This window comes from Limulus polyphemus, unplaced genomic scaffold (genome assembly GCF_000517525.1).
Source record: "Limulus polyphemus unplaced genomic scaffold, Limulus_polyphemus-2.1.2 Scaffold260, whole genome shotgun sequence".
Classification (NCBI taxonomy): Eukaryota; Metazoa; Arthropoda; class Merostomata; order Xiphosura; family Limulidae; genus Limulus; species Limulus polyphemus.
In genome coordinates, this window is record NW_013665870.1 from 317974 (window position 1) to 331123 (window position 13150).

Genomic DNA, 13150 nt, shown 5'->3' on the forward strand with positions numbered 1-13150 from the left:
AGTGGGTGGTAATGACTAGCTGCCTTCCCTCTAGTCTTACACTGCTAATTTATGGGCGCTAGCCCTCGTGTAGCTTTGCGCGAAATCCATAGCAAACAAACAATGAGAATAAATATGTAGACTGCATTTCAATAGAATCAAATGTTGCTATTTCTCATTGCGTATTAACCTGTATTATTGTACCACGAAAAAAAAACTGATGTTATTTAAACGAACGATTCGTTGTTGTTTATTCATACAGAATGTGCCTTTGCCTTCATCTTCTTGCCCAATAACGATAAAACTGTGTTATCACTTTGTGACTATTTTAATAAGACAAATAATATCGTACAAAATAATGTTTTCGTTTGATTTAAAAAATAAAATAATCTGTAATAATCAAGAACCTGAAAGATGACCAAAGAAATAGAAATCGATCAGCACACTTAACTAAACAGCGCCCTCAGTGGCACAGCGGTATGTCTGCGGACTTACAACGTTAGAAACCGGGTTTCGATACCCGTGGTGGGCAGAGCACAGATAGCCCATTGTGTAGCTTTGTGCTTAATTCCAAACAAACAAAAAACTAAATAGCGGGACTGGCTGTCACATTTGTAACGCATTCAAAGCTAAAAGTATTAAGCATGTTCAGCATCATATTACAGTCTCTATGTTGTTATGAAAAGTAATACTAATATTGACAGAAAAGAAAAAACTTCAAAGATTAATTTGAATAATTTACATAATACATACAAAACGGATAAAATATCTTACACTATTTTATTTTTCAATGTATTTCTTTTAACTTTTACCCTGCAGATATTCTGTATGTTTTCTATAGTTATATGATGCATTCATATTTTTGCATCCTATCCAAATCAGCGGCGAATAATTTAAGTGATTATTCCGGCATCAACCCTGACTGTAGATTTAGCTTAAATGATTAATCCGACATTCAGTCTGACTACAGATTTAGTGAAGATGGTTAATCCGACATATAAGTTTGACTGCATATTTAGCTTTGTTGGTTAATCCGGCATACAGCCTTAGTGCAGATTTAGCATAGATGGTTAATCCGACATACAGCCTGAGTGCAAATTTAGCGTAGGTAGTTAATCCGAAATACAGCCTGAGTGCAGATTTATTGTGTATGGTTAATCCGGCATACAGCCTTAGTGCAGATTTAGCATAAATGGTTAATCCGACATACAGCCTGAGTGCAGATTTATTGTGTATGGTTAATCCGGCATACAGCCTTAGTGCAGATTTAGCATAAATGGTTAATCCGACATACAGCCTGAGTGCAGCTTTAGCGTAGGTAGTTAATCCGACATACAGCCTGAGTGCAGATTTAGCGTAGGTGGTTAATCCGACATACAACCTGAGTGCAGATTTAGCGTAGGTGGTTAATCCGACATACAACCTGAGTGCAGATTCATTTACCCTTTGTTTGCTGTACAGTCATATAGATTAATTACTAGTTAATCTCCTCATAATAACACTAGTGTGATTAGGGTAGTCATTTAACTTGTACGATATTCTCGAGAGACGCTCGCATCATTTATGCTGTAGAACCATTGCAAGAGAAATGAAATCCCGAACAGGTTCCAAGCAATGTATCAGTTTTAATATTGGTATAAGTGATTAGTTTTTTGAGTTTGCTTCCGGTTATCAGCCATGTTTGTATTTTTTGACGTCAGAGTCATAGGATACTGGCATGTATATCCGGAAAAAATCACCCTTGCACATAAACCATACGGATTACCAAAAAAAAAAACTTTTCGACAACATTTATAAAGATTGATACTTGCATTACTTACCTTATGAGTTGAGATTCAGAGAGAGAGTACGTAAATAACCATTTCTATCGCTTCGTTTAAAGTAAAACCAACCGTCTGTTTTCTTTTTACTTGTCGTTTTTTGAATTTTGTACAATTGTATGTTTTCTTATTTTTTAGCATACTTCGATATCAAAATATGCACAATATTTAAACTTTAATAACATGTATTATTTACTCTAAAATTAACATATATTATTAATAAAAATAATAATTTTTTCAATTCGAACGTTCATAGTCATTCTTTGAAAAGCATTTATTATACATGGAAGGGGTCATTTACTATTCATTGAACTAAGATTATATACTTAATGAAATCGAGTGTATATATATACATATGTATACGTATGTTTCTTGATGGATTCTTTTTGAAAGGAACATCTTTTTATTTTCCTTTACCATATGATACTTCATTCATAAGTTATAATATAAGAGTACAATGTCTTCAGTTGTCTTTTTTTGAAGATTGTTTGATATCTGCTTTAGAGCATTCTTTCTTACCCGTGACGACTTCAACTGTCTTTTAGGAATATGGTATTTGCATTGGCTTGCAGTTCATAGAAGAATAAGTCCCTAAAGGTTAAGGAATACCGGCTTGAGCGGAGGAAACAAAAGTTAAAATTGTAAATAAAAGTTGTTGTTCAAGATCAATATAATAAAAATACTATAGGGGTCGGGGGGGGGGGGGTATGACTCCAGAAAATGTGCAGTCTATAAACTTCAAATGGAGCAATTTCTGGAACAATAGTAAAACGCAGATATGTAGTGTATGGCAGCCTTAAAATAATTAACAAGTAGTAGCCTAGTCCTACCAGGCGTAGATCTAGGGGAAGCCTACTCTAGTTCCTCCGCCTGTGAACACCGAGTGATTATGACGGTGGTATTATAAGCAACTATGGTAAAACAATTGTTCCCAAAGTTGCGTAAATGGGCTAAGCAGAGTGGCTTTGCTTAGACTGTTTTTATAAACTGTCATGTTTCTAGCATTATAGAAATTGACTTGCAATCCTAACACATGCATTGGTCTCACGAGTTTATCAAAATACTTAAATACATATATAATACACGTGTGTATATATTTCTTCTTTCAAATCAAATACCAATTGTACAGTCACATACGTTCGTTAAGGGGCCACTTATTCGTCGAAAGACGTTTTGGTTATCCCTATTCCTCGGCTTCCTTATCTCTATAGCCTCTGGTCTTTTTACTATTGAGCACGTTCTCGTTATCTTTTCTCTTTCTTTTGTTGTTTCCATTTCAATTTTCTTATCGCCACAGTTTTTTTCCTTCTCTTTTCTTGATTCTGTCAGTCTATACCGCAGTCTTCTCATTTCTCCTTGATACACACTTACTTACTTCTGTATTCACCGCTACACACAGTAAACGCTATTATCTCCTTTCATAGCCAGGTGTGTCTCGTGATTTTTTGAACACGAGCCACGTGGTCAAAGTCTGCGTAATGAGTCTCTTGGCTGAGTCTCTTGACTGTGTGTGTGTGTAACATTTCACTACTTTCAAAGTAAGGCACTTAAAGTGTGTTAAAAGAAACGCTCATTTCGGTCTTTCACTGCTTCTTTACGCGCTTATAATTATCAGACTTGATAAGTAATACATTGACATAAAAAATTAACTCGAGACACTGATATTCGGAAGACAACTAGTCAACAGCACCCATCGCCAAATCTTGGGCAACTCTAACAGTGGAATTTAACTGTCACTCTAATAATTCACCTACGGCCACAAAGTGCGAAACGTGATTTTTTCGACGTGAGACTCGAACCGGGGATTCACGAATCCACAGTCCGCGAGCTAACCTCTAAGCCACGCCCAACCCGTCTTAAGACACATTCGTCAACTAGTTAAAAATGAATTGTCGTTTTGCGCAAAGCTTCACAATAAGCTATCTACGTTCAGTCCACCGCGGGAAGTAGATCCCCGAATCTTAGTGTCAATCCGTAAATTTGCCGCTTACTCACTGGGGAGACAAATAAATAGTCAGTGAATATGAACACAGATGAAATAAAGTTATTAAGGGGGGACGTGAAGAATCTATTTAGGAATACATTTCACAGGTGTAGTATTATACTTACGTTATTTTATGATATTTTTCGATAACGAAGTTAACAGAAGGTTTCAATCATATTTACAATTCTTTTTTTTTTCGTATTTTGTCTGCATTGTATTCATAAAATCTCGTCTATATCAAATTAATTATATTAATACTCACAATCATAAAAGGTCACTTTTCTTTTTCTATATAAACATTCCTGTAGTTAGACTTGTTCATCTTCCTAATGATAAGATAATCATCGTTTTCCTACAACAAAACATGTGATGAAAAGGCATATTTACATGCAAGTTATCAGAAAAAAGTAAATATAACGTGAAAATTGAAATACTTTTGATAACAATATTATAACAGCAACTACTGGCACACATAAGTGAAACCGAATATTTGGGATAATAATAATAATAATTTGAATTAAGCACAAAGTGGTAATTCTTGTCGTGGCATTTTCCCTAATGTTAAGCTCTCCTACCCGAGGCCATGTTTAGACCGCCGACTTCATCCATTTGTTAGGCTGTTGACAGTTCTTGCTATTCAAACGTTTTAGGCAGTAAACAAAAAAGCAAACAACTTTTCAATACTATAGGCTACTACTGGTAGTAGTAATGGGGTAGTGTCTTGTGAAGCGTTCGGAACCTAGTGGAGAGACACAACAGATCTATGTCAAGTAGACCCTTTATGCATGCGGTTTCTAACATTGTAAATCCGCAGACATACTGCTGTGCCACTGGAGAACAATAGTTCATGTATCTTTATTATGCAATATTTCGAAGAAGCTTATCTTGGTGAAAGACATCCAGTAAATTATTCTTTAATGTATGACGTCAGTACATGTTATTCCAGTAGGACAAAAACTGAAGACATTTTATTAAGTCTGTTGTATTATTAATTGAAATACAATATTTAAGTATTCAGCTTTGACCTTATATTGGATACCTGGGGTCCTTACGACCAGGCATTTCATTCTGTTATAGTCTACAGCGTCGTTCACATCCATGACTAGCCATGTGAACCCAGTTGGCGTTTCATTTGTTTTCATTTCTCAACTACGGCAGATATTTTCCCACCCATGTCACATTCGCACAGCCATTGAAACCGTTTGGAAGCCAGTTCGCACTCTGCTTTGTGGATGAGTTTGAATTCCATGCCGCTTGAGGACGCTCTTATCAGTCGCCTCACACCTGCGTCCAATGAGAAAGAGCTTCACGTGAGGAAAACGCAAGTGCTCAGAACAGTTGCATCGTCTGCTTACGTTGGGCATTCGATTGTAATAGCAAGACGAGATAGGTCAGCGAGGTGGTAATTCTTGTCGTGGCATTCTCCCTAATGTTAAGCTCTTCTACCCGAGGCCATGTTTAGACCGCCGACTTCATCCATTTGTTAGGCTGTTGACAGTTCTTGCTATTCAAACTTTTTAGGCAGTAAACAAAAAAGCAAACAACTTTTCAATGCTATAGGCTACTACTACTAGTAGTAATGGGGTAATGTCTTGTGAAGTGTTCGAAACCTAGCGGAGAGACACAACAGATCTATGTCAAGTAGACCCTTTATGCATGCGTGTAGACTTAGTGTTTACAGACATCTTCACTATGAAATCTGTGTTTGTACTGTTGAAAATTACCCACCATAGTGTTTTTGTTTGGGACGTTATGATAGGTCAACTTAACTGGTACTAGTTAGTAAACAAGATTTGGTTTTTAGGGTCTAATTTTATAATACCAAAAGACAGGAAAAGAAACCTGGAGACACAGTGGCAGTGACCGGTAAGTTGATTTGTTTTCACTGTGTAAATTTATATTGGAGCTAAAAGTTGGTTTATTTTATTTTATTTTTTTTAGTGTCTAAACCGTTTAGGCACAACACACATACCTGAAAAAAAAAAAGATTTGTACAAATGTTAAAGGAACCTCCCCTCCCTACTACAACACTATTGGATTCGAAACAGAATCACTATTATATTTATTTTATTTTTTGCTTTATGATTTATGTAAAACTGAGAAGACGAAATTTGTATCTTTTTTTTTTGTGCCACTTTCTTTACGTACGTACCTAATTTTGGTTTTAACGAAAATATTTGTGTCACTTTCTTTAAACACGTACCAAATTTTGGTTTTAACGAAAATATGTGTGTCACTTTCTTTAAACACGTACAGAATTTTGATTTTAACAAAAGTATTTATCATTTTCTTTCAACAAATACAAAATTTTGACTTTAACGAAAATATGTGTGTCACTTTCTTTAAACACGTACAGAATTTTGATTTTAACAAAAATATTTATCACTTTCTTTCAACAAATACAAAATTTTGACTTTAAAGAAAATATTTGTATCATGTTCTTTAAACATGTACACAATTTTGCTATTTTGACTTTAACAGAAGTATCTAAACTGGCCAAAATACGTTTGACCAACATTAAAATTGAAGTTTTACGAAACAAATTGTCATTTTATGGTTTTAGGCCAAAGGACTGAGTGTGAAAGAACACTTTTTTTATATGCATTCTGATAATTAACTCTTGCCAAATTATATGACATTTAACAAGACATCCAACTCTTTTTAAAAGAACAAAATGAAGAATATTTTACTATAATGTAAAGATTTTTTCTTGTTGTTGCACATACAGCGAAAACAAAAGTTTTACAAGAGTTTGAATGGATATATCCATCTTGCATTTCAAGGATTACCGAGTTTTTAATGTGTTTAGATAGATTTTTAGACGATTTTCACTTTCATGACTAAATAGCATTTTCAAGAGCAGAGAGGATTAAATTGAAACTACGTTCGTTGCTTTTGTAGTGATGTTTTAAAGTTCATATATTTAATATTTAGTTTCTAATATCGATGATTAAGTTACTCTGAAAGTCAAAGCACGTCATTTAGGATCACTAGGTACATTTGTGACAGTAATAAACAAGTAGATTGTTCAACGTAATAAAGCGTATTGTTGAATGTACACTGAAAGTCAAATCACATCATTTAGGATCACTAGGTACATTTGTGACAGTAATAAACAAGTAGATTGTTCAACGTAATAAAGTGTATTGTTGAATGTTTCTGTATATCGAGAATTGATGTAATTATATAATCGAATTATTAGAAATCCAGACACCTGACAAATTCAATTCCTTGGTATTTTAAGTGGTACCTTCATGAAAATGTGGCGAAGAAGAGTTGATTCACACGTGTTTGCAACGTAATTGTGTACTGATCATAGTAATTCCAGAATAACTTGCCGCCAGATTTCGTGGCCAACGTAACCAGAGTATTGACAACGTATTCGAAACATCCCCCCTCTTTTTTTTTACATTAGTGATGATAATAGTTATTAAACTTTATAAAACATAGTCTATAAAGTCTTTCTTTTTTTTTTTTGCTTTTGTAGGCGACGCATGCACAAAATGTGACGTTAGATATTCTCACAAAACAAAGTGTGCTTAAAATTAATATGGAAAACGTTTTCATGAAAAACAAAATACACGTTTTAACCAATGTCAAAAACAAAGTAATTGAAATAACGGCTAAAATCATTTGGTTCGTGACACTAACCAAAGACCATTAATTTGAAACAGGGGTGAAATTCTGCCGGTACTCGCCGGGACTGAGTTCCAGAACTTGTTTTTAAGGCGGTACTAGTACCGGGACTTATTTGAGCTACTTTGTCGTTTTTTATATTTCCACATAGAATTTTTTTCAAAAACAGGTCCACTTCACCCAGCTGAGTACCTCTACTTTGTTTTTTGAGAATTTCACTCTTGGTTTTAAATTTCTGGATGTTTTTGCTATGGGTTAGTTCTGTGTGAAAACAAAAACTCAGACAGCATCCTATATACATAATATCATGATTAAATTTGAAGAAATAAAACTGTGTGTCGCTGTAAACCCTTTTTAAGTATTTGACCCTTTGACGTAAACATTTTGGTAAGTTAGGGTTTAAATCGAGTAAGGCAGTAAGCAAAATTAACCAGATTTCCTTTCTTTTGTCGCCTCTTTTCATTACTTGTTTGTAATTTAATGTAATAGCATCTCAGTATTTAACAACCGAGTGAAAATGGCCAATGTTAAGAAAACAGAATGAAACGTTGTCCTTAAACTAAGAATTAATCGAACTGTTTCGGACGTGCAGATAATCACAATTTTTTTTATTTTAAAAATTGTGACTTCTTGAGAATGTTTGGTTACCGATAACTACAGGCCAAGTTTGTATGCATAAATATATTACATTAAGAGTAATATTAGTTAAACTTTTTGAGAGTATTTTGTTCACTTTAAAATACTGCCCAGATGAGAGTACATATTCGCGGATCTTATCTCATGCGTCGCCGCCACCACCGTGTTTATGTTCCGGGAGATATTTACATGAGTGGGAAGTTAATGACGGGGTTTTCGAAGATCATTCCGAGTCCAGAACTGAACTTAGTTTACAGTTAGAAATAAAAAATTGTTGAATTTTTCATGCTTATACTTCATCGTATCATCGGCTTGTTTAAACTAAAGCTCCAAACGGTTTGACAGCATATAATACAAAGATGTTTTGCAACAGTACACATAGGCCTATTTCTTGTTTAAATAATTTTAATGGTCGTATTTTTGTTTCTTTGATCCGTTATTTGCTGTTCTTTGACTTTTACCTCTAAAGCAGTAAATGTCCATTTCTTTATATTACAAAAACGATCGTTATCGAGTTTTAGTTTTACCGAGAAATGTATGGTAGAAACATTTCGTAACATTTCTGTGCCTTGCGTAATATTATATTGTCGTAACGTTGTTTATTCGTTGAGCGAATTCCTTTAAATTATTTTGGTGAAAAAAGTGCGAATTCCATTCCATATAACGATAACAAAATAGTTTTTTTTCCTTAACTTAGCTACAGGCTACTAATATTATCGCTTGTCAACATTTGTACTTGTAGGCCTCAGTTCATCAACAATATTTTCACTTTCAACTGAAATTTACTCGCTAATGGTAATAAGAGTAACGTAAAAATAAACTTACTTGTACAGTTTCACGGTTCGTCAATCGGGTAAATAAATCTGAGAGTCGCGCGTTCGAATTCCCGTCATGCTCGCCCTTCAGCCGTGTGAACATTATAATGGAACGGTCAATCCCACTATTTATTGATAAAGAGTAGCCCAAGAGTTGGCGGTGAGTGGTGCCTTCCTTCTAGTCTATCACTGCTAAATTCGAGGCAGCTAACGCGGATAGCTCTTGTATAGTTTTGCGCGAAATTCACAACGAACTTTTACAAACTTACTTGATATAACGTCACGCGCCCTCTACCAAAAAACAAATTACAGCACTGAAAATGTAGCTTACAACAGTTCAGTCTAAGAAATGTAATGTATAGGTATTTTTTGTGTTTCATTTATTCGTAAGTTATTTCATATCCTTTCCATTTTCACATTGAAAAGTTTCTTTTTGTTTTGTTCATGAATGTAAATATGCTTCACTTTATATTTTGGGGGAGGAGGGTAGCTATCTTGAACTTGTATGTATTATGTATTATTATATTTTTGTTATAAACAAAGAGTTATATTCATGAAAAGGGTTTGTTACGTATTGATATTCTTAGTGTGCTTTATTTCCTACTGAAGTGTGCATTAAGTTTTTCTCACTGTAATGTTGGAAGGGTGGTTTTTTATACTGCTAAAAACTGAATTTTGTGCTTTTGAGCTTTGTGTATGAAATAAATTGATCTGTTTTATTCTCTTAATTCTCATTTCAAGGGTTTTTATTTTTAAAAAAGATAATATGATTTTTTTCATGTTGTATTCGTTGTTAAATAGATAAATTTTTTATCATTTTATTAAGGTCATTTTTTAATTCTTTATTCATTTTTTGACATTTTCCTTAAAAAAAAACTTACTCGTATGCTGTTTAGGTTTTATATCTAACCTCAAGTGTTACATTTATTTGTTCTCCACGTTATTTCCGTATAATAGATGTCATAGGACAGTTATTCACGTGGGTGTGTCAACGTTTCCTGAACTGTTATATTTATTTGTTCTCCACGTTATTTCCGTATAATAGATGTCATAGGACAATTATTCACGTGGGTGTGCCAACGTTTCCTCAAGTGTTACATTTGTTTGTTCTCCACGTTATTTCCGTATAATAGATGTCATAGGACAATTATTCACGTGGGTGGGTGAACGTTTTGGGCCTCATCTTATATGTCATGGATTTCTTCGGTCATTTCTTGCCGCGCTTGTAAAGTTGTCTGTAATAATGTATTTGCATTTTATTTAACAAAGAATTACGAAGAAAAAACAAAGTCGTTGCCATGCTTACGTCTTTCTGAAACTATGCGGAAGTTTTACAAATACTTATAGTTATGTTAGTCATGGTCAACATATGTGTTTCGAGCTTTTCTAAAAAAAAGAGGTTACCATAGACAATTCACAAAAACGTGCCTTTAGTTACTGAGTGCAAAATAACACCGAGAGTCTTCGGAGAGAAAACCTTGTTCGCCCTAACAAACCACATATTAATTGTGATGGATTATAAAGTAAATCATTCCGTCTCCTAATTGATCGAGGGTTGTGTCTTGAATTTTGGTTGAACGTTATTGTCATAGGCCTAAAGCCCAATGGGACACGTGGTTACACAATGCCATGCAGAACGACACGAAAACCTGTCTGTTGTTAATTTCCGAAATCAGCTACCGTGACGCTTTCAGGAAGGTTGGAGAGTATTACAATTAAGCTAGGTGGCGTGCTTTGTTGAATCTGTACACGAGGTTGTAAAGAATTCATAAGAAAATGTTTCTTTTTTTATTTTCTAAGATGTGGATGATGAAATTAAAACAATGTTATTTGACCAACACCCACTCAAGTTTAAGCTTCCGCTAAACTGGCATAACAGGAAGACATAATGACTAACACTTGAAGACTCATAAAACGTTTTTGTTTTTTGCTATTTTCGTCATTTCGTCACCATAAAAGAATCGAGAATTTCTCGGGTCTAATTTTATTTCCCCATTACTCCTTAATTTCAACATCAAGACAGTAGTGGACACTCATAGGATGTAAGGAGGCTTAAGACTACCCTGCCCTCTTGTGGCACAGCTCTCATTGAGGGGTTATTTTAAAGTCTAAGCTGGAGTTGATTCCAAGTCTATCAAAAATCACGAACTTTGCTCTTGTCTCGCTGAATTTGTTTAAAATCTTCTCTGAAGAAATAATGGGTTGGTGATGACTCCACTATATTCATCAGTTCTTCGTTCTCAGGCTGTCGTCACAAAAGCAATTTTTCATGGTGTCTTTATCAAGGTCGCAAATTGTAACGTGGAACACGCACAATGATCAGTAACTTGATGTTAGTAGTATGAAATTTATCACAAGTTCGATGAGAAAATAAATGGCAACGCTTTAAAAATTATGGTTTGATTAAGATGATCTCTTTAACCATCTAGGTTCTGCGAACACACACACAAGTAACATTTCTGTCGGGTCATCAATCCACTTGACATTCACATACTTTTTCGCTGTCACTGTTGATTTATGTCACGTGCGTCATGCAGGTATTTGTTAAATAATAAAAAAGAAGAGATAACCATTTTGTTGTATACACCAATGGTTCTCAAACTCTTTTAGTCTGAGGCTCCCTTGATGTGTATGAAAAATATTTGAGGCCCCCAACCTATAACTAGCACGGTGATTGAAAAACACAGTGCCGTAGTAAAAACAATAATATCTCCTTTCGACATACTGTATCATTTAATTAATTCAACTTAATTTTTATCGGCTTTTTGTTTATTTAGAATTATAACTAATTCAGCATCTTTGTTTTCTGCCCATCTTTTGGCGGCTCCCACTTCGGGAAACACTGGTATGCACTATAAGGTGTAAAATAATAAATATATTAAATCTTTATTTTTCTTCCTCATCGAGATCCGGTCCATGTTTTGGACCAGGGTGGATCAGGTTCAGCGTTGACCTTCTCCCTCTCAGGAATTGTTATTTTGTTTGCACTGTTACTGAACCCTAGATAATAACCTTTGTCACATTGCTGCATGACTCACAGTATGTTAAATTTTGTCCCTTGTCCACAGTTTTAATTAACATACCCTTTTCGTGACATGCCCAACTCGTACGATCTTTATTTTACTTGGACCATATTAACAAATTGAAGCATAAATGTGTAAAGTATGTAGATGATCAATATTGGGCTTTAATTGACCCTTTTTGAATTATAAGGACGGGATATTTTTACATATCTGTTTCATTGTCCTATATTTTATAACTTAGCAGATTAGTGTGCAGGTATATTTATCAAATAATTTACACTATTCTTACCCCCTTTTGTTTGAAAATCAAATTCATTAGGTTTCCATAAAGAGTTCTAGTCCCATCCTGTCCAGATTAAACATATACGGCGCCCCCCCCCCCTCCTCCCCATTCAAATATAATTAATGTACGGCTAAAAAAAAAATAGTCAAAACGTGTTCGGAGAGGATAAGATTTACGAACAGAAGCTAGACAGGAAAAATTTGCAAAAAAAAAAAAGTTTTCAATAGAAGGCATGCATTGATTAGTCGAGCAGTGAAGGAAAGAATTTGGAATTTCTCGTGTCCTTTAACTTTACCCGCAGAACCGAGGAATTGGATTTATTATTTCACCCTCGGAACTAAAAAATATTTAGTTATTGTTTTCATCTCTGAATGGAGACACTTCACTCAAAGATAATTTTTTATCTCTCCCAACTGAAACATTGCCATGATGTAATGATGTGGTCTTATCGAATTATTGTTTGTTCGTTTATTTTGAATTTCGCGCAAAGCTACACGAGGGCTGTCTGCGCTAGCTAGTCATCACCACCCACCGCCAACTCTTGGGTTACTCTTTTGCCAACGACTAGTAGGATTGACCGTCACGGCTGAAAGGGCGAGCATGTTTGATGGGACGGGGATTCGAACCCTCAGATTGCGAGTCAAGCGCCCTAACCACCTGGCCATGCGGCCCATCGAATTATTACCCACTGACCTGAGATATAGGAGAGATTGTTTTACCCGCCTGATAATTAGGAGGTACTATTTTGCCCAAAATCTGAGGGTGTTTTTGTTTTATACAAGAAATTGGTAGCGTTTTACCTGCTAAAGTGATTATGGGAGACTGGAAGTATTGTTTACCCACCGAACCGATACTGGAGGTATTGTTTTACCCGCCGAACCGATACTGGCATATCAGTTCGGCGGGTAAAACAATACCTGGGTAAAACAATACCTTTCCAGTCTCCCATAATCACTTTAGCGTATTGTTTACCC

General features: G+C 35.0%; 1 protein-coding gene across 3 annotated transcripts in view; it reads left to right on the forward strand.

Annotated features, from left to right (window-relative positions):
* Positions 1 to 13150, forward strand: part of LOC106478896 (latrophilin Cirl-like) — a 110351-nt gene that overhangs the window by 24913 nt on the left and 72288 nt on the right. Inside the window, exon 1 of one of the 3 annotated variants that reach the window (XM_022382587.1) lies at positions 5165 to 5649. The exons of the other annotated variants lie outside the window; for them this stretch is intronic. The gene's annotated coding sequence lies outside the window, so the exon portion shown is untranslated. Of the gene's footprint in view, positions 1 to 5164; positions 5650 to 13150 lie in introns of those variants that run through there. 3 annotated transcript variants of the gene reach the window in all.